The following is a 21856-nucleotide window of genomic DNA, read 5'->3' on the forward strand; positions in this document are numbered from 1 at the left end:
GCTCAGGACCCGAGTGCCCTGAGCCTGCTCGGGATAATTCCCCTGGGCTGTGCCGCTCTAGTCCAGGCTGTGCCCGCACTGCCAAGCAGCAGAGAGGGCAGCTCAAGCCTCAGCAGGGCTCAGGCCCAGAGGCACAGCAATTACCTCCTGTATCTGTGCCTGGCATGGCCTCCCTTCCTGCAGCCGAGGCTGGCACAGAACCACTGCTTCCTCTGGGAAATGCTTCCTTCTGCACAGGCTCTCCTTTCATTTCTGGAAAATGGAAAAGAGACAGCTGGATCAGATGGAAACATTCCTCACTGGGAATGGGGAAGGGGACAATTTCAGGAGGCATCACTTGTGAAAGGAATGGATAAGGATCAGAAAACACCCAGGATTTTTGGACAACCCAAGGCTGCTTCCTTCCCCAAAGAGCCCCAACATCTGATCTGCCTGGACACCAGGAAGTGCAGGGGATCTGAGGGTGGGCATGTCCGGTGGTCCAGTTTGGGCTGTCTGTCAGCTGATGCCAAATGCCTTCCTGCAGAGGCTGGGCAGAAGCTGCAGCCAGGCCAGGCTGGGAAACAGCCCTGCAGGGCGTGAAAGCAGCAGCGGGGCAGCGAGGCTGCCATGGATCCCTTCCAGCTGTGCCAGGCACGGCGTGTCTAGATGTGCAGCCAAAGTCTTCCCCAGCTGCTGAGACCCAGGGGAAGAATGAGGGAAATGCACCCACCTTGTCTTCTCTGCAGACATTCCTTCAGCATTTGCCACATGATTACTAATGGGTCCTGGAATTTCTTGCCTGCCATGTCTTTGGTTTCTCCTGTCGGAGGACCTTAAGAGAAAGTAGTTCCATTTCCCAGGAATGGATCCCACAAAAGCAGGGCTCAGCCTGTGGGGTCAGCAGGGACACACTACTCACCCCTGCCATGGGAGCTGGGTTGCGGCCAAGCATCCAGCCCTGGAGCTGGAGAAGTCCTCCCCGCAGACACACCTGTAACTCAACAGCCACAGAAGCTTCTGCCATCTCTGCTGATCTGCACGGGCACCACTGAGCCGCAGCAGCGGTGAGGGGATCGTGCAGGGCGAGGGCACACACGTGCATGGTTCTGTGCTGGCACCTGCAGCGCTGCCTCCCTGGCCCAGCTTTGGGCTCTGAGCTGGCAGCTCTCCCAGGGGAAAGGCCTTGACCTACCCTCAGCATCTCCCAGAGCCTCTGTCCTGGATGTGGGCCCTTCACCGGCAGGTTCAGCTGCAAAGAAAGGCAGGACAGAAGAGCTCCTGTGGCACTGCAGGAGATCCTCAGGCTGCCCACAAGGCTCAGCCCCGGGGCACAGCCCTGGGCCCGGCCCCTTCCCTCTCTGCTCTTCTCTGTGACTGCACAGAGCACACGGAAGCACACACTGGCACAGCACACGGGAGGAAGATTGAAAGCTAAATGCTCCTTCCTCCCACTGACAGTGATCCTGTGGGAGCCCGCAGGCCTCCAGAAGGGAGCAGGGCAAGGTTTCCAGATTCTTTTAATCTTAAGATTTTGTTAAGGGAAATGGTTTATAAGTGAGCTTCTGTTGCACTGACCCTTATTATTCACTAAGGAAAGGCAGAATGAAAACTTGCCTCCAGCATCCTCCAGGAACTTCAAACCATCATTCATCAGGACGTCCTGAAAACCCATGTCACGATTCCAGGCTAGAAGGGAGCAGAGACCAGAACCATTTCCATGGTGTGCTGGGATCCCCTTCTGCCACAGGGAACTGGGCAATGCAGGGGTGTTGGGTAAGGCTGTGGGAGCCAGATGTGAATGGACATGGCCAAAGGTGCACAGGGGCCTGGGGAGCTCTGGGCTGGCTCCTGCTCACTCTCCAACTTCTTTGCAGGCCCTTTGCAACATCTCTGGAGGGGTGGCTGGAGTAGCCCAGGGCCCGTGGGGTCTCTCTCCCTCCCACAGAGGAAACCCTCCCAAAAGCCCTGGGCAAAACCATCCCCAGCGCTTCCCAGGGAGCCGGGAGCGCTGTCCCGGGAAAGGGCAGCCAGGCTGCCGGCTCACCTGCTCGCCGCGCTTGCAGCGGAGCAGCCTGGGCAGCCCTGGCAGGCAGGGCCACGGCCAGGAGCAGCAGGAGTAGGAGGCGCAGAGCAAGGGCCATGGTGCCTTGTCCTCCGCCAGTCCCGCAGCTCTTGCTGCCACCGCTGTCCCGACACCGCTGTCCCAACGTCAGCACCGCTGCTGCCACCGCCGCTGCTGCCACAACAGTTGTGCTCAGGGACTGAGTGCTGGCTCCTTGTGCTGCTCTGCAACCACGGGGCTCTGGCACCTCTGGCACCTCTGTGACCTCAGGGCCTGCTGAGAGCTCAGCCTGCTGTGACCCCAGAGCCCTGCTGTGACCTCATGGCCTCAGCTCTACCCCCAGAGTGTGCGCCCGTCCGCATGAATGGACTGCCCTGATTGTAAATGTTTTGCTTCATCAAAGGGCCATTGCTTAGCAAAACCTTTCTTTTGCCTGCTGACATTGCTGGTCAGGCTGCGTCCCTCAAGATGCTCTTATTGTTGCAGTTCAAATTTATTTTATTGATTTCATTTTAAGTGTTGTTTAAGGGCTCTGTTATCCCCCATTTTTTTTCCTGACTTGGTTCACCTGTGGGTTTTACCCTCCCTCCAAACTGTCCCTCGTGCCCTTCCCCACCCCTTGTTCCAGCTCTTTCCCTGCCTGTCAAGGCAACCCAGCCCCTTGGTTCCCAAACCTTTGGGCCAATCCCTGACTGCAACTCCCCTTTGGAATTCCCCTACTCCTGGGAGCCCCATTGGCCCTTGTGACCCATCCTCTCCACCCTCCTACCCCAACTGGCCCCAGACACTTGATGTAAGCCCCTCACTCCTCTCCTGAGCATTCCCTATTGGTTCATTGTTTGCATCCACCCCATGACTTGTATGTGTACAAAACCCCTTGGGCAGTACAGCTAGGGGCTTTTCATCCTGTTCTCTTCGCCTGGACTAAGGTGTTCCTTGTGGAATCTGAAGACGGGACGCCTCCTCCTTTCTCCTGTGCCTCGTCCCTGTCGTGGCTTGTGTCTGGCACTGGAGAGCAAGTGGCACTACAGGTTCTGCCTCTGGTAAATCCCCATAGCGAGGCAGTTCCCGACTCCTGCCGTAGTGCCGGAGTTCTAAGAGCTAGCCCAGGTTCCAGCACTCACTTCACTAATGTACCGAATGCCCCTTCTTCAGAGCCTGCTCTGGTGCTCTGCCATCTCACACAGCCGAGTGTGATTCACATACTGCAGCCCAGAGTTAGGTTGTTGCAACATTGAAATGGGTGTGGTTGGCAGGATGGCTGGGCATAAATCACTACAGAACTAAAGCAAATGCGTGCACGGTCCCAGGCTGGACTTGAATAGACACAGGACTTGTGGAAAGATGAGGACAAGATAGCAGAGAAAAATGGAAAAACCAGCTGAAAAGGAGGATATGCGAAAGGAGTTATTTGTGCACATTTGGGGGTATATTTTTCTTGGGTGCAAAGCAAAATGAAAAGCTCCTAAATGCCCAAAAGATGAGAACTGTGTGTGGTAAATAGATATCATTCATGCTGACAAATTTGAAAGAGTAATCAATATTAATAAAGTAATTAATATTTGGAAATAATAAAACAGTTAAAGGTGTAATGCCAAGCAAGAAAGGGAGAGGAGGGTTTATCCCTCTCCCTACAGGTCTCCTGCAGATGTTCAGAACAGGAGGAAGCAAGAGATAACTATGATTAAATTTAGTGGAAGAGAGGAGAATTTGGTTGGACACCAGGAAAATGTTGATTATATGAGATCCACTGCTTTAATGTTAGAACACAGTATTGGCTTATACTGTAGCAGCTTGGTGCGCATGTGTAATCCAAAAGGTGAACTACAGGACATGGAGGAAGAGGAGAGGCCTTCCTCAAAGAAGATCCCCAAACAGTGGTACAACTTACTTAAAGAAGTGTGGAGCATGCGTGGTAAAGGTGATGATGGGGGCAGTGATACAAGTGTGATGAATTGAAAATGGGAGGAGATGGTAATGACATACAGCATAAAAAGGGGAATTTTGGCTTGACACGCTAGTACGTGAGGTGACGGGGGTCCAAAAGCCCTGCACTCCGTACCCCACGCATACCCCGCATGGTTATTTTTGCTTATACGCTATTATCAGGACCAAATTATTCGTTACTTCCAGCAAATGATACTGTCAATATTTTGAATGTATTCAATTGTATATATATTAAGCTACATAATTCAAATTGCTGTTTCGTTTCATTTTGTTTGGTTGTTTTTGTGGCTTCTTTTAAAATTGGATAATTGGGCAAATATAACATGTGGAATGTCCTCCACAGCAGAGTGTCAGACCTCTGGATCTTTTTAAACAGTTTTATCAAGGTGGAACTGTGGCAGCTTCAGCTGGTGCCTCTGGAGGACCTTGAACAAAGAACCCCTGAGCTTTTCTACCCTCCCAGGTGAAGTGTGATAGTCTGGGGTCTTGCTGCTGTGTCCAAGTGCCGGGCCACTGGCTGGCACCACAGGTCCCCAGACCCTCTGCTGAGGCATCCCTCTCCTAGAGTCACGTTTACTCTGTCACATTTGGCTTTTCTCTCTGATCCACCGCCAGGACCAAAGATCACACGGTCGTGAGGATGTAAAAATGCCTCTTCCTTCTGGAACATTGCTGTTGTGTTACAGCCGTGCAGGCAGAGCAGGCAGCTGTAGGGACACTGACTCATTTCCCTGGTGCCAGCCGTGCTGCATCCATCGAGCTGCTGGGTCTTGGTGCTCGCTGGGACGTGGCCCGGCCCGGCACCACGGGAATTAGGAAGGGTCTTGAAGGAATCCCCACACGTTAAAGCAGACGATTTAGCCTGGGATTTTAAGTTGTTTCTCAGTTAACCTTGTAAAAGGCCAGAACAAGTCTCCTATGAATTCTGTCCCTGTCAAGTTCAGTTCCGCCGCGAAAGCCCCTCAGCATTCTCAGGGCAGTGGCAGGAGCCGGGTGCTGGCCCGGAGCCCCGCTGGCCGGGGAGAGCACGGCCCAGAGCGAGCTCCTGCTGCCCGGGATGGCCACAGGCCCGGGGGAGCCGGGCGGGCAACGCCAGGGCCCTGTCCAGGGCTCCTGGGGCTCCTCTGGCATCTGTTCCGTCCCCTTGGGCGCTGAGCGGTGCCCGTCCCACGGGGCTGTCTGTGCCTGGCCCAAAAGAGGCAGGGCCGGGGCTGTGGCCCCTGGGCTGGCGGTGCCGCCTGCCCGGCGCTCAGCACCGCCCGTGCCGTGCCGGTGCAGCGTGACCTGGCGGGGCAGCTCCGCCTCAGCGCCTCGCCACCGCCATCCCGGCACGGCGGCTGGCCCTGGGCCGCGGCAGCCCCGAGCCGCACGGGCCCGGGAGGGACTGCCGGAGGTCCCCGTCCCCTGCGTGCCTCAGCAGACACTCCAGCCCCACTGCGTGCAGCAGGAGGGACACAAAGCACCTGCACGCTTACGGGAGTCCACAGCCCTTTCTACATGTGAAATGAGACCCCAGGACCCCGACATGTGCCTCAGGAGAGATCCCAGCACCCTGCACACCTTGGGAGAGATCCCAAACCCTCTACATGCCTCACACAGGATTCCAAATCCCTTGCATGACTTGAAGTGGACCCCATTGCCCTCCCTGCCTCAGAGGAAACCTAAAATATCCCTGGGTGTGTCACAAGGGGCCCCACCCCGTCGTGCACCTTACGGGGGACTCCAAAGCCCCCACGTGCCCTACAGGGAAGTCCAGGCCAGCTATGCCGAGTTTTTCGACCTGGAAATCAAGTCTGGTTGCACCTGGGTTGTTGTGTCTCTGGGGCTGCTCACCAGCCCTGTCGGACCCTGAGGCTACACAGCCCTTCCCTTCCCTTCCCTTCCCTTCCCTTCCCTTCCCTTCCCTTCCCTTCCCTTCCCTTCCCTTCCCTTCCCTTCCCTTCCCTTCCCTTCCCTTCCCTTCCCTTCCCTTCCCTTCCCTTCCCTTCCCTTCCCTTCCCTTCCCTTCCCTTCCCTTCCCTTCCCTTCCCTTCCCTTCCCTTCCCTTCCCTTCCCTTCCCTTCCCTTCCCTTCCCTTCCCTTCCCTTCCCTTCCCTTCCCTTCCCTTCCCTTCCCTTCCCTTCCCTTCCCACCGCTGGTCACAGTGAAGCCATATGCAGAATAAATAGACTCCACTGTCGCCCTGGTTTTTAATGTTCTGTCCTGGATTAGGGTCACTCTGGGAGAAAACCTCCAAAGGGGCCCCCCAGAAAGCAACCCCACATGGCCCCTTCCCCCCAGCAGTTCGGGTAGGATTCCTTGCAGAGAAGTGGAAAGAACCTGTTTATTTGACAGGCAAAACACCCCCAGCACACAAAATGAACAATACCAGATGACAATGCTTTCACCCATCTGAAAAGGATGACAAATTCAGAAAGTCTTTCCTGGCAGTGGTGGCTCTGCTGTCGCTCCCTCCGGCGCTGGGGATAGCTGCTGCAGGCCACAGGATGCAAACTCTCGGTGTTTCCCAGGTCCCAGTCTGGAGCAGGTGTGAGTGGTTTCAAAAAGGGAAAGGAAAAACAGTCCAGGGAAAAATCTGTACTGCTTAGCTAAACTGACTAACAAGCAGAAGCCAAAAAGCAAAAGCAAAGCAGGAGCACAGCAGAAGCAAGAGCAAAGCAAGCAACAGCAAGCAAAGCAAAAAGCAAAAGCTGCACTATGAACTGCGCCGTCTGTCTGTCCTGCCAGCTGTGGGGGAGCAGGCTGATAACAAACCAAAACAAACCTTGCTCTTAAGGGCCAGTCGTGAAGGCACAGTACGTAATATCCAGCATTAACAGAACACAGGACTGGGGATGCAAGCATCATAACCTCACCCTAGGACAACTTCTTCTAAGCCTTCTGATGTTTACATTCTTGTAGCAAACTTTCTCACGCACTTTATGCAAATAACATATTGTTATGCATTCTTTTCTGCAGGAGGAGAAATTTGATGGACTGTTGGTTTGTCCAGTGTCATTGGAGAGGTGGCACTTTCACCCTCCAATCCACTCTCACTTTTGGAAATCTGTAAATGTTGGAGTCAGAAGTTCAACTGCCCTCTTTTTTACCTTGGAGAGATGCGTCTGCGTTGTTTTATTTCATGTCCTGTAGCGCCACTCCACAACCTGATGTAGTTATGAAGTGGGGATGCGTGTCAGGGCCTGGCACAGGCGAGATGGCTCTCATGAAAACTTGTGCCCCGAGCCCTGGTCCGAGCCACATCTTTGTTCACAAACATATTCCATATGTAATGCATTACACAATCTCTTCATGCACATTCAACCCCTGGCCCCGCCTGTCCTCCCCTCACATGGCGATGAGATCCACGCCCTTCTGGGCACGCATTGTTTCTGTGGTGGTCACACCGGGGTCTTTGATGGTCTCTGAGTCTGAAGGTTGTGGTCTTGCTCATGACTGAACTTTTGAACTTTTCTCATTTGCGCGTGCACTGTGGTCCCTGGGTGCTTATCTGAGTACGTCTGTTGGTTTGGATCAGCTTGGAGACAGAGGAGCTCCTTAGTCTAGGCTTCCTGCATTCCCTGGTCTTCTCCTGGTCTTATGAGTAAAACAGTTATCTGTAGCTATGATATTTTATTAAAAATCCTTTCCTAGGATTTTTCCCCTCCTGAGGAGCTGAGTGCCTCAGGAAAGAAATGTAAACAATAACTATCTGCTGCTGTGGAATGCAACAGGTGCATCTTCCATTGGTCCATGTGGATTGGTTTCACTTGATGACCAATCATTGAGCCTGTGAGCAGTCACAAGATTTTTGTTATGCATTCTATTCTATTCTATTCTATTCTATTCTATTCTATTCTATTCTATTCTATTCTGTTCTGTTCTGTTCTATTCCTCTTTTTTGTAGACTTCTGGTCATTTTTTCCTCTCTGTTCTTTTAGTATAGTTTTAATGTAGTATTTTAAAAGAATATATAATAAATCAGCCTTCTGAAATGGAGTCAAGCCTCGTGTCTCCACACCTGGGGTGTTCGCCCCCACAAATTATCCATTTTTTTTAAGGCTGCAAAGTTAAACCGGTTGGGCCAGTTGTTGAGAGTTGAAGGGTTGACTATTTGTTGTTGATAGCTTCATGTTGCAATCACCTCTTGTTAATAGTTTTTCTTCAATTACCTGTTAATGGTTAGAAATCAAGCACAATTGTCCCCCTGCTGCTTCCCCAGAGCCTGCAGGTAGCATTGTGGGGGGGGTGACATCAGAGCTAGTATGCAGATGAGAATGCATTTCACCAAATTTTGCAATTTTCCAGGAAAAAACCCCTAAAAACAATGAGTCGACGTGGAATTAAGAAACCTAAGTAATGTCTAAAGATGAGGAACTTAATCCAGTATCTGCTAAGATCCTTTTTACACCTCACCCTAATCTGAAAGGATGTCAGCTAGAAAGAGGACCTGGAATGTTAGACCAAAGAAGTGGAATTCCCACTACTCCCTCGATGACGGAAGCCCCAGCTCTGCCTGCATACCAGCGGACACAGCTGCATCATCCTCCTCCTCCGTGCCAGTCCTGGGAGCAGCGGGGGTGCGGGTGACCTGTCGTTTCTCCCCAACGTGAGCTGAATTTTTTAAATAAAGGCATTAAAAAGGAGAAAGATCTCCTGCCCTATTTATTACACTGGTATTGTCCTTCATAGCTGACACGATCCTTCCTAAGGACGTGATTCGTATAGGATCTTTTTCACTGATCTCAGAGTGCAAAAACTGACACGACAAGGGGATTTGCAGTAAAATCAAAATATATGTACTTTTATTAAATAGCCATAGCAAAGATGCGTTAGAGAGAAGGGGAATGAAGAAAGGGAAAAGAATAAGGAAAAGAAAAAGAAGAGAGGGAGGGCAAGGAGGTATATAGCTACCAGAGGTGCAGATGACAACGTCCCTCGAAGTCTGGACGACAAAGAGGCCTGTCATCTTCACGTCAGGGGAGATCTCCAGGGTATCAGTCAGCTCTAAACCTTTTTATAGTCCTTTTGAAATGGGGGAAGGGGACCCATTTCAAAATAGTCTATTGATAAAGGGTACAAGGAGTCCATCAGTAGTCCATCAGGAGCAGGCGTCGTCAGCAGCAGATGTCGTAGGCAGGAACCATTGTGTTCTCGGTCCCGTGGTCACTTGCAAAACTTGCTCCGGTCCCCACGCACGCCTTCCCTCACCCTACGGTGGGGATTTCAGTCTTAGTCCTTTTGGGAAGAAGAGGGGAGCTTTTCCATGTAGGGGTCGCATGTCCCAGTCCTTGAGGGGAGAACCTTCTCCCATCTCAGTCCATCTGTCACGGTGGTTGATGTACGGTGAATGGAGGGTCCTTTTGTGGTGACCTCCGGGAAGGTCATTCCAGAGAGAAAGTCCAGCCAAGTCAGAAGGGTGGAGAAATTCCAGCACTAGCGTTGCTAGGTGATGCAGGCGAAGGAGAGCACACTGCCCCTTCTTGGGTGCAGTGTTCCATGAGTTGAGCAAACACACCCGTAGGCAATAATCTGGCTTGGTGGACCAGACAGACCTGGATTTTCAGAACAGGATCCTTCCCTTTCCCCGGTGGTCTTGGCTTTCATGACGATCGAGAGGCAAAAAATGAGGGAAGTTTCGGACAGACTCTCACACGACCCCGTGACTCACGATTGTCTTGAAAGGATCTTCATCAGCAGGTCTTCAAGTCTCCTTCACGCTGGTAGCATACCTCAGAAAATAGGGACAGTACGACAGAGGGAGAGGAAAAGAGGAAAAAAAAAGATAAGAAGAAATAAAAGAAGGGCGAAAAAGAGAAGCAATTAGCAAAACAAAATCAAAACAACTTTTTTAGCAAATAATTAAATAATAATTGAAAATGATCAAAATAATAATTGGAACAAAATCACAAATTATTATCTTAAATAATTGAAAAATCACAAATGGTAATCAAATAATCAAAATAAAATCACAAATGGTCAAAAGTAAAAGCAATAATCAAATGAATATAAATTTAACAAAGTCACAAAATGGAAGATAAAAAGTTATTTCAAAACACATCTACTGATTCATAATCGTCTTGTGTCAATTGTCTTGGGGATGTCCATAGTAAAAAGGACATCAGCCAAATTGTGTGCATTAATTATGGACGTCAGTCTTGTGAACCGTTTCATCATTCTCCAATTCATGACAAACAAGATTGCTGACAAAACAAAACCAATCGAAACCAGGATCAAAAGGACAACAATAGGATGACACATGGTGTTCAGGACACTTGTGGCAGTTGGTGACCACCCAAAAAGAGTATCCCACCACTTGTGCTCGGCATCTCTCTTTACTCTTTCCCATGACACGGTGTATTTGTTTTACATTGTGATGAACAGTTACTAGGGTCTTCTGCCCATCTTTCTTGATCTTTCCCAGAATCTCAGCCAAGTCTTGGTGGAGCAGCAACTGCTTTACCAAAGTGAGGTTCATCCCAATTGGAGTAGGTATCAATTTGTGAATCAGGGTGTAATTAGATTGCAAAAGCTGGTGAGAGGTAACTGGAGCTACATAAGAGAAATCACATCCTACAATTCTGGTAAAATTACAAGCACAGAAATTTGAATGATTCCTAGTATCCACTACTACATTTTCTACAAATACAAGATCACAGGCAGTTCTAAAGCATGCACATCCATTGTCTATGTATATGAGAACCGTTTCAGAAGTCTCGTTAGGATGTATTTCAAAGTGACAGATATTCTGCTCTCTGTCCAGACAGATGTCCTGGGCTATGATTGCATTGCTTTCACAGATGAACCCTTGTTGTTCACGGACAGTACAAGATTCCAGATTGACAGTTTGCCATTTGTTGTTAATCTGACAGGCCCATTCCTTATGCTCCGAAGGATAGAGGATAGCTCCGTCATGATTCATCCCTAATGCTATAGTAGGAAAAACCAAATGTACTGAAGCACTACGTATGGTTAACACAAAAGCTGTGGCCGTGTTTGAAATGGGGTTATAAGTGAAATTCACCAAATTCCACCAGGATTGGAATTCTCTTTCAAAGTCAGTAGCACTGTCCCAGATTATTTTTCAAATTTCAGTGGGAAAAGTGCCTTCTTCACCTTCTTTTATAATTGAGGCAGCAACTGACTGCATCCACAATTGAGCCTGAATACAGCTGAGAGACAAAGAAACATTATTTTGTGTGGCATTGAGTGCATCAATCACCAATTTGTGGTCGTTTACATTTACCTTTTCCCAATTTGGTAGTATGTTTGATAGCAGCCACTGATGTGTTAAGGATGATTGCAGTGGTTGCTGTAATTTGGTCAGATTTTCACTCATAGCGGCCAATTTGTTCAAGTTTACTTAATTTACATGTTAAGTGTAATATTATCACTTTGTGTTACCATAAAGGGAAAGGAAAACATTATATTTGTTGTATAATGCTAGTGTTATCATGGTTTCTCAGGTCTTCATGTCCCACAGAGTTCTTCTGTAAAAAATAAGCACAACAGAATCTGCCACGAAGAGGCAGAAAGAGTTAGAATAATGGGATTGTCAGAGAGGTTTTTAACACCAGTGGTACTTCCCCTACAATAGGGGGTGGTCCACCAAAAACAGGTTGTCCAGGGTAATGTGCTGGGTTCTTGAAATCATCTGGTCCGTGTAGTGAAGGAATTATGCTTGGAGCTGTCAGGCAAAAAGCAGTGATTTTAGGACACCCATTTGCCCCCCATCTATCGTAAGGGGTGTGAGAAGTCCATTCAATCCCTTCACCTTTTGCCCAATCCTCTGCACTTTTGACCATAAAGTGAGAAACATTATCAGATTGAATTTCCTGTGGGGTTAGGAAAATTCCAAACCATCCCTGTATTGCTTTAACAGTATTATTTCCTGTAGCTCTTTTAAAAGCATCGGCCTGAAACCACACAAATACAAGTGCGGCATAGGACTTGATGTTAATACCGACAAGAAAATAATTCTGTCCCTTACACTGGAAAATACTACAAATGGTTAACAGTTCCTCTACCTGAGCACTGCCTTCTCCCTCTCTGTTAGCAGAAGTGGGGAAGAAAGGAGGGGTTGCTTTAATCACAGAGGCAAGCTTGTTTTGGCTGCTACCCAAGCTCTCAGTTTCTTGTATTGCTAAGTTTTTTTCTACTCCTGTGAGAGTTAAGCCAACCACAGACAAACCTCTTTCCCAGGTAGAGTATCTTCTCTCAGCATCTTTGAAACCATGGGAATAAAAACCAACAGGCCTTGTCGGACCCTCGGGACCCCGCTGCCCAATGTGTACTGATAACCCTGAGGAGGCAAATCCCCACTCTACCTGAAAGGGATCTGTAGGATGGATAGGGTCCAGTGCTTGGTGAGCTGTTGCTTCAAAAATCAGCGATTGCAGTGCTTTCTCTTGAGAAAGACTCCAATCCCATTTTATCCCTTTTCTCGGCAAGTCATAAGAGGGAACAAATGGGTTATTCTGGTTACTAAGAAGTTTATCTGGTGTTTCTATAGGGGACATAGCTGCTATGGGTTTTTGAGGGAAAATTGCTATAGGTTTAAGTGTTTCTGTAAACCTTTGAATTAAAGAGGTCATAATTTTAGACTTTACAGGTGATTGCATTGGTGACTCATAGCTTGTAGTTGGTTTTCTTTCATGCATTATTTGCAAGCAGGCAGCTTTGTGAATGTTTTCCAGGAGTTGGTCAGGGGTACCAGCTATGGTTAAAAGGTTTCCCCTTTCCGAGGGGTTAAGCCTCTCTGTCCAATAAGCTATATGCTGAATTAGGGACCATGGGATGCGTCTGTCTCCCGTTGGTAAGAACACTCAATGTCCCCAGTACCCACCGGCTTCTTGTTCTGACAAATGTGTTTGAACTTTCCCAGTGAGAGATTTTGTTTCAGTTTTGTGGGAGAGAAGCCCATACTGCTTTGCAAGTTTTGTTAATTCAGTAGCAGTGTATGGGATTTCTTTAGTGATTATATGTGGGTCAAAGTCCTCATCACTAATATAGTTGCATTCTGTTTTAATTTGAGGTTTCATGCTATTGCAACAACAGTGTTCCCCAAAATTTTTCATCAGAACTAATTCTTTTTGGGGGTAATTTTGATTAAGGTGAGAAGTTTCCTTCTCCTCTGTTTCTTTTGAGGAATCAAAGTTCTGTGAATTTTTAACATGTACCTCTCTCAAGGCAGCCCGTAATAAATTATTTTCATTTCTTTCTTCATCTAATTGTTTTTGCAAAACTCCAACTAAGTTTTGAAGGGAGTCTATTATAGCATTTTCCTCACTTCTTCGCTTAAAGCGAGTTTCTATGGCTGCTGTGAGGCAGGCTCCCAAAACTGAGCAGAGGATGGTTTTATCTTTACCAAGTTTAAATTTTGTTTCATGCTGCAGAGAACATATTCTACCAACAACATTTTCTAAATTAAACCAATTGTTCTTTGCCCAGGCCTCTCCGCCTGGTGAAGGTTTTGCATTGTGTTTAGCAAGTAGTGTGTAAAAATCAGTTTTTGCCTTGGCACCAAAATCTTCATTCATTTTGTGAAGGGACTAGGGACCACAACAGGGAGGTGTTTTCGGTTACACAATCACACACTGTGTTTTCCCTTCACTCAACTTTTTCCCTGGGTGGCTGAAGAGACAGAGTCAATCTGGGAGGCCCTGCTTAGTTTCTTCAAGGTGTCTCTTCCTTCCCAGACAGTTAAACACACTCTTACAACAGAAACAGTTTGGTTTGTTTTTTTTTTTCCCCTTTTGCACCAAGAGATCTTTTGTGATATTCTGGAGACAGAACCCTCAAAAAGAGTTTGGAGAATGCTTTTTCCGCCTTGGTTCGTGCAGTATGCGGGAAATTCGAATCACAGCCCTTGCTTTCTAAATCCATTCAACCCCTTTCGGGAAACTTGACGGTTTAGGTGCGGCTGCCGTGAAACGTCCTTCCCCTGTTACAAACTACACGTAACCTGCAGACTCCTCCGTCCCCAGAACCCAAGATCCGTGACCCAAGATCCAATTTATGACATGATCCGTCCTAAGGACGTGATTCGTGTAGGTTCTTTTTCACTGATCTCAGAGTGCAAAAACTGACACGACAAGGGGATTTGCAGTAAAATCAAAATACATGTACTTTTATTAAATAGCCATAGCAAAGATGCGTTAGAGAGAAGGGGAATGAAGAAAGGGAAAAGGATAAGGAAAAGAAAAAGAAGAGAGGGAGGGCAAGGAGGTATATAGCTACCAGATGTGCAGATGACAAAGTCCCTCGAAGTCCGGTCGATAAAGAGGCCTGTCATCTTCACGTCAGGGAGATCTCAAAGGTATCAGTCAGGCCTAACCTTTTTTATAGTCCTTTTGAAATGGGGGAAGGGGACCCATTTCAAAATAGTCTATTGATAAAGGGTACAAGGAGTCCATCAGTAGTCCATCAGGAACAGGCGTCGTCAGCAGCAGATGTCGTAGGCAGGAACCATTGTCTTCTCGGTCCAGTGGTCGCTTGCAAAACTTGCTTTGGTCACCACGCACGCCTTCCCTCACCCTACGGTAGGGATTTCAGTCTCAGTCCTTTTGGGAAGAAGAGGGGAGCTTTTCCATGTAGAGGTCACACGTCTCAGTCCTTGAGGGGAGAACCTTCTCCCATCTCAGTCCATCTGTCACGGTGGTTGATGTACGGTGAATGGAGGGTCCTTTTGTGGTGACCTCCAGAAAGGTCATTCCAGAGAGAAAGTCCAGCCAAGTCAGAAGGGTGGAGAAATTCCAGCACTAGCGTTGCTAGGTGATGCAGGCGAAGGAGAGCACACTGCCCCTTCTTGGGTGCAGTGTTCCATGAGTTGAGCAAACACACCCGTAGGCAATAATCTGGCTTGGTGGACCAGACAGACCTGGATTTTCAGAACAGGATCCTTCCCTTTCCCCGGTGGTCTTGGCTTTCATGACGATCGAGAGGCAAAAAATGAGGGAAGTTTCGGACAGACTCTCACACCTTGTCATCTCCTTTGCTTCTTGCATTCCCTTGCTGCAGGGATGGCAGCAATCAGGCTGTCAGAAGAGGCTTAAGAGAGGCTCCGCTGATTGCAGAAATGGATGCTGCCCAAAGGGAAAAAGAAACAAACCAAAACAAATTAAAAGAGACAAAGGAAAAAGGAACCATTTTTCCAAACTGAGTTCCTAACAGAGTTGAGCTGGATTCCTCCAGCACCCAGAAATACACAGACATGGGACTGAGGGCACCAGCAGCACGTCTGCCTTCATGTCCAGCATGCTGCTGTCACAGGCAAACACGGCCCAGAACTGCACTAGTCCATTCCTCATGGTGTCGTCACTTGCTGGGATTTTTGTCCTGCTATCACTGTGGGATTGCTGCTTGCTATCCTAAGGATTTATTCCTTTCAGGAAAGTCAACAGACTTATTCAAGCTCCTCTTTTCTACAGACATGGGCTCTTTGAGTGTCCAAGAGAGATGTGGGGTATAAGGCGTTCCTCAAGAGACTCCCAAGAGCTCTGAAAAATGTTGATCCCACGTGTTGATCTCAGGAAAGCTGGACATTCAGGTTTTCAGCAGCAAGCCAGGAGCAAGGACACAAGCAGCAGGGTGCAGATGTGCTCAGCTCTGGCTTGCAGGAAGAGCAGTGTCTGCCTCAGCAGACCCCACTCCCTCCTGTGCTGGCTGGCATCTTCCTTCACAGCAGGCACAGCCAAGGAAGTGGCCCGGTCACCAGCTCCTTGTCTGCCACCAAACCTGGCAGCAAAGCCACAGCCATTCTCATCTACTTGCCTGGGCCAGGCAACACATGGGGCTGGCACAAATCCTGCACAGCTGTGCCTGTTTGGCTGGCAGAAACCTCCAAGGGTGGGCCAGGAGGGACAAGCTGGGTGCTCTCGGATGCTCACAGTGAGCTCCACCCCAGCTCCCCCATTCCCAGAGACCAATCTAAAACCACTTGGCAGGGACTGCTTTCATTGTGTTCCTCAAGCCCCCGTCCCCAGCATTGCAATACTTCAGTTCCTTTGCTACCAGGCAAACCTGAATACAGCACCTGAGAGCAAAAGAGGGACACAGAAATGACCAGAAGGTGGGAGCTCTCCTCTGAGGAAGGGCTGGGAGCCTTGTGCCTGTTTATCCTGGAGAAGAGCAAGCCCCAAGGAGACTTTTCAATATTTTCAGGGGCTTCTAGGAAAGTTTGGGACATTTCTTTTAGCAGGGCCAATTGCAAGAGGACAAGGGGGAACGGCTTTAAGCTAAAAGACACTCAATTCAGATTGGCTCTGAGGAAGAAACTGCTTGTGAGGAGAGTGCTGGAACACTGGCACAGGCTGCCCAGAGAGCTGGGAGGAGCCCCAAGCCCAGCAACATTCAAGCTCTGCTTGGATGGCCCTCTGAACAACCTGATCTACTTGAAGATGTCCTTGCCAGTGGCTGGAGTTCTGGGCTAGATGACCTTCACTGGGCCCTTCTAACCTCAAGCAGTCAAGATCCTACTTGGTTTTCATTTGAAAAGCACCCAGAGAGGAGATTACTCTGTGGGGGGCCCATCTGATTCCCTGGCGTTTGGCCAAGGAGCAAACCCTGGCAGGGAACAGCTGTTTGGCCTGCAGCCGCTTTGCCTTGTACCTGCAGAAGTTCCTTGGCAGAGCCTCGCCTGTCCACATCCATCTGCAGGCAGCAGCCCAGAAATTCACACAAGCCAGGGGGGAGCCTGAGCTGGTGCAGATTTGGAACCCCTTGCTTGCCTATCAGGTAGCTGGCCTAAAGCAAAAGGAAACATGAGACTCTATGTGATTCTTCCATATCCTTCAGGGCTCACCTAGACCCCGTCTTTAAAACTCCAGTCTGCAGCGGCAATTTCTTGCCCAGCAGATGCTTAGAAATGAGCCTTGTCTCCCAAAGGAAAAAAGGCCCCAGTGCAGCCCCAGCTATTCCAGCACCAGGTCTTGCCTTGACGGCTGATGTGAGCCCCAGAGACCTTTTTTGAAGTGGCCCTTGCTGGAAGCACTTCAAGCTGTGGGAATGGGATTTTCTCTAATGGACTGAGAGCAGAAGGACACGGCTATCTGAGCACATTTGCACCTTACCTTGACACTGGTCTCCTGCATATAAGGAGCCTCTCCTGTGGCCATTTCTATTCCCACAATCCCAAGGGACCAGGTGTCCACTTTGGGGCCGTAAGGCTCTCTTCTCACGACCTCGGGTGCCATCCAGTAAGTGGTCCCGACCATCGACCTCCGTTTCCTGTGCTCAGGGCTGAGCACAGCACAGAGGCCAAAATCAGCTGAGGAGGAAAACAAACACTGCTTCAAGTAGGAAACCAAGGAAAAGGGCTTCTCACTCTCAGTCCCAGAACGCAGTGCTGAATCCAGCTGGAAAAGCAGCTGGGCTCTCCTTCCTCAGGGCTGCAGCCAAGGACATGGGCAATTGTACAGGTAACAACCCGCCCAGGATTCCCACAAAACCTTGGCTTTTCCTCATTCCCCTGAACGTTTACACTGTAACTCTCTCCCTTTGGAAGGAACACCCACAAACCAAAGTTACTCTGGATACCTGGTTGCTCTCTAGACCACTCAGCACCTTCCAGCTGCGGCCTGGGCTTGCACAGCGCTCCCTGCACTCTCAGCAGCCACTGCTGGCACCCGGCACCTCTCCAAAGCAGCCCCACACCGCCTCCCCGCAGCGCTGCGCCTCAGCAGGAATACCCACCCAGCTTGACGGAGCCATCCCGGCCCAGAAGGATGTTGTCACTTTTGATGTCTCTGTGGATCACCTGCTTGACATGAAGGAAAGCCAGGCCTTGCAGGCACTGCCAGGGGAAAAAGAAACAGGAGGCCAAGAGTTAGCCTGATCTGATTTCATCACATGCAAAAGGAGGCTGCTCCTGAAGATTCACAGATCTCCAAGGAGCAGTGAGTGCTGGCAGGAGGAAGAGCTTGCTGCTGCAGCACTAGGAGAGCAGGATCTTTCCAAGGGAAGGCATATTAGCATTGGAGGGGGAAGCATCAGTCAGTCGTTGCTGGAGACTGTCCCCTGCAAAGCCAGTCAGAATGAGCGCTGCTGCAGCGGATGCGCTCTCCCCGTCCGGACGACAAACAATGGTTTGCCAAAAGAGGAAAACGTCCCTGCCTTGGATACCAAGGGGATCACTGTCGGGCAGGAGACTGGAGGACAAGGGTTCTATGGCTGCCTCGACAGCAGACTTGGAAGTAGCTCTTTTGTCAGTTTTCAGCAGCAAGCACCATGCTGGGTGCCATGCCATCCTTTGGAGTGGAGACCTGTGACAGATGAGTCTCTCTTTGGCTTGGCCTCTGGTTTAAAACTCTCACAGCAGCACCTTTGCACTTTCAGGCAAAGAAGGCAGTGCAGAAAGGCTCTGGGCAAAGGCTTGGGGAGGCAAAGTGCAGAACAGAAAATAAAAAGGAAAAAGAGACAGAGAGTTCAATGATGGTGGATAAGAGTGAAGAACAGAATACAGGAAGGGCAGGGACACTGGCAGGCAGTTCAGTCCAGATGCTCTTTCTTCTCTGAAGCAGAAGAGCAGCACAGAAAGAAAGCTCTGAACATGGAATCACTCACTTTGCAGTGCTTTCAAAGGATGAGCCTTGTCCAAGCCATCCTAAGCACAAGCAGGACCCCTTACCTCTCGACACACTGTTGCTATGTGTCCTACAGCCATCCTTCTCACGGTGACCACATCAGCTAAGGAGCCTCCATCCATATATTCCAACACCAGCAGGACAGCCTCATCCACAAGGTAGCTGCAAGAGGAAAGCAACAGCGTAGAGCTGAACGTGCACAGCTAAATTGCTGTGGGGAAGAAAAGACTACAGCTGAGTTTTGTTTCCAGGTCACTGGTAAATGAAGATGGAATCAAATGAAGACACACTCCACCTAGGCTAGCCAGTGCCTGCCATCTGTGCCACCTAAAGGAGGAAGGCACATCCATGGAAAAGGAGACGGCTTAGGTGGCAAGCAGGGGAAAAAGGAGGTTTAGTGAGGAAAAAGATCAATCTGGAAGTGGACACATCCCAGCAGCTGCTTCATCATCTTCAGACACAAATTGCCCCATTCCCTCCAGCAGCAAGGAGACACAGTTTTCACAGCTTTTACTAAAGGCAAGTGGGTGTGCAGCACTGCCAACACCCTTTGGAAAACCTTGCAGAAAGGACAGTCACAAACAGGAAAATAATTTCAGACCTGGCAAATTATGTGTCTCCTAGCCTAGTCTTTTGGCATGCAAGGCTATGGAAAATAGTGGGAACAGCACAAGGTACATAATCTCTGGCATGTTTTCTCCTCCAACACTTGGAAAAAATCATGCCCCAAACCAGCAAAACCACATGCAGCAAGTGAACATACAGGCTGCTGGCTTAGTAAGAGAGCCAGGTTTCTGAGATCAATCTTCAAGCTGTTTATGTCAGGAAGCATTCATGGGGACAGAATGCAAACTCCTCCCATGCCTGGTGCAGGAGTGGATTGATGTTCATTGAAAGATCCATTTTCTGCCAGTGGCTAAAGAGCTTTTAAATCTTTGCCTTGCAAGTATGGAAATGAACGTTCCCAGAAAATCACCAGAACTACTTACCTTTCTAAGTAGCTGACAATATTGGCGTTCTTATTTTCTCTCATGAGCAGGATTTCTTTTAATATTCCCTCACAGCCCTGGTGCTGGAGATAAAGTTCCTTTACAGCCCACTACAATGACATCAAAAGCTCTTAGGGACAGACATGACCACAGCCTCTTTCTCTGGCACTCATGGGACTGGATGCCTTGTCACCTCGGAAAAAAGGGACTCTAAACCATCAACCACAAAGCGCTGACACCACCCTCTGCACCCGCAGGCTTCTCAAATAGACTTTGTTTAGCACTACTATTATCATTTACACACGCTTTGAAAGCCAAAAGTAATTTTTCTCCTGTGAAGAGACGGCTGCCAATTCAATTGTGTGCCAGAGTAAACACATACAAACACGATGGGGAAAATGCTGTCAAAAAAGAACTGCAAAGTGACTCAAGGTAAAGTTACAATCCCAGCACATCCTCACTTCTTCAGTTTGGCTTTTGCAACTTTGAAGAACAATCTTTAGACTTGAAATTATTGAATGGGTTTAAAAATGAATAACCCTTTCTGTGGTACACTATGGATGTGCCCCAGGTTCTAAGCACAGGGCTCAGGGCTTTTGGACGCCTCTGAAACCTCCCTCCAAGTGCAGTTCCTGAGCACAGCTCTGCAGCTGGATAAGGAACTACCTTCTCTAATTCCTTATTATCAAGGAAGATGGAATGTATTTCCTGAGAGTAAAAAAGGAGAATTCAGGACTTGGAACTTCTAGCCCCAAAGAGCAGCAAGACTCTCCAAGACACCACCATGCCTGGTCAGAACAGAGAGCATCTCTCTAGTGGAACACAGGATCAACACAAGGTTGTATTATTTAAGGCTCTTCATCAACTTCTTCTCATTCATCTGTGCACGTGTCTCTCTGTGTCTCTGTGTGTGTAGGTGTGTGTGTATGTGAACTAGGTTTCCTAGGACTGAAAGGCAAAACTGTGCTCCAGACAAGATCTCTCTTTCTGAAGGGCTTGCATTGTATTTTCCAACTGAATCACATGATAGAAAACAAAATATCTGTGTCTGATCCTGGGCTTAAGAGGAATTGGGCTGGAATGATGGCTCTTGCCATCAGCTAATCTATGCACATTTATCCAGTAAGTCCAAGCTAGCGTGTCCTCTGAAAGACACCACGGCCATCCTTGCATTCATTCAGGTAGGTAGGAAGGACAAAGTCTGTCCCAAATGCATTTTGCAGCCTGCCTCTAGACAGACTGCTTCTGCAGAGCAACCTCTGCAGCAAAGACAGGCGGCCCAAAGCTCTGGCCACAGATCACATCACAGGGAAAGCACTCAAGAGCTGCAAGATCTGCACGGGCACTCACCGCTTGTCCTGTGGCAGTGTCGAAGGCCTTATAAACAGCTCCAAAGCCCCTAGAATCAGAACAGTGGCAAGAGCAGAGAAGTTGTTCAGTGCTGAGGAGCAAAAGGCAGCCCAGGCAGGAGCTCTCTGCTGCCTGCAGTGTCTCTAAAACACTGGGCTTTGTCTACTCTTCAGCCAAGGGCACAGCAGCCCAGCAGCCCTCTGCCATGCAGAGTGTCCAAGAGAAAAGCTGGCTCCCACAGGAAGAAAAAGGGCTGCTAGAATTCTCCAATGCACACACTAGCTTATGCATGTGGGGGGGTTTTCTCTGCCTTTTTCTTCTTGTGTCTGTGCCTGTGACGTGCCTTTCCAGGCAATGAAACACACAGTGCTGCTGGGCCTTCTCACCGCTCTCTTTTCATCCTACCTGCCAAACTCAGGCAACGCCACACAGCCTTTCTTATTTTCCTGACCAGTGAATATTGTTTCCAGAAAAATACTACTAAGAAATGCTACTGAGAGCTGTTATCTGACAGCTATCTGGTGGGAAACAACAGACAAAACCTGCTCTCTCAGGTTTTCCTTCCTTCATGAGTGTGGCCATATTACTTTGAATCATACAAAACCATGTCTCCTGGGAAAATAGGCAAACTGGTGCCCCATCTTGGAGGGACAGGAGGGCTTCCAGGTCCTGCTCCTTGAGGCAGCCAAGACATTGTCAGCATCCAGTTATCTTTGATGATGCCTTGTACTGCCTCAGTAGTGAGACAGGGACAATCTGGAGCCAGGCTCTGAAGATGCTTGCAGCTTGCCTGACTTCCCACGTGCTATTGCACCACCAAAACTCCTGGCCCGTGGTTCTGTAGAAATAAGTGTGGCTGCACTCACACACTGCCAAGATGTTCCCATCCAGTGTACTTCTTTTCTGGATCTTCCACACTCACCACACACCCTGAAAGAAACAAAATGCAAGAAGCAAAGTTCAAA

At 48.9% G+C, this 21856-nt stretch overlaps 1 long non-coding RNA gene across 2 annotated transcripts; it reads right to left on the reverse strand.

Moving 5' to 3' along the window:
• Positions 1-9082: 9082 nt before the first annotated feature.
• On the reverse strand, positions 9083-18548 carry LOC135293107 (uncharacterized). 2 transcript variants are annotated; one of them, XR_010355245.1, is made up of 5 exons: positions 17663-18548; positions 17041-17237; positions 16580-16714; positions 14210-15054; positions 9083-9702 (listed from the first exon to the last, which is right to left on the reverse strand). It is a non-coding gene; the product is annotated as an uncharacterized LOC135293107 (long non-coding RNA). The 2 variants fall into 2 exon arrangements; XR_010355244.1 differs by lacking the exon at positions 17663-18548 and having other exon boundaries at positions 9087-9702; positions 17041-17592.
• Between the last annotated feature and the right edge of the window lie 3308 nt (positions 18549-21856).

This window comes from Passer domesticus, unplaced genomic scaffold, assembly GCF_036417665.1.
Source record: "Passer domesticus isolate bPasDom1 unplaced genomic scaffold, bPasDom1.hap1 HAP1_SCAFFOLD_71, whole genome shotgun sequence".
NCBI classification, from domain to species: Eukaryota; Metazoa; Chordata; class Aves; order Passeriformes; family Passeridae; genus Passer; species Passer domesticus.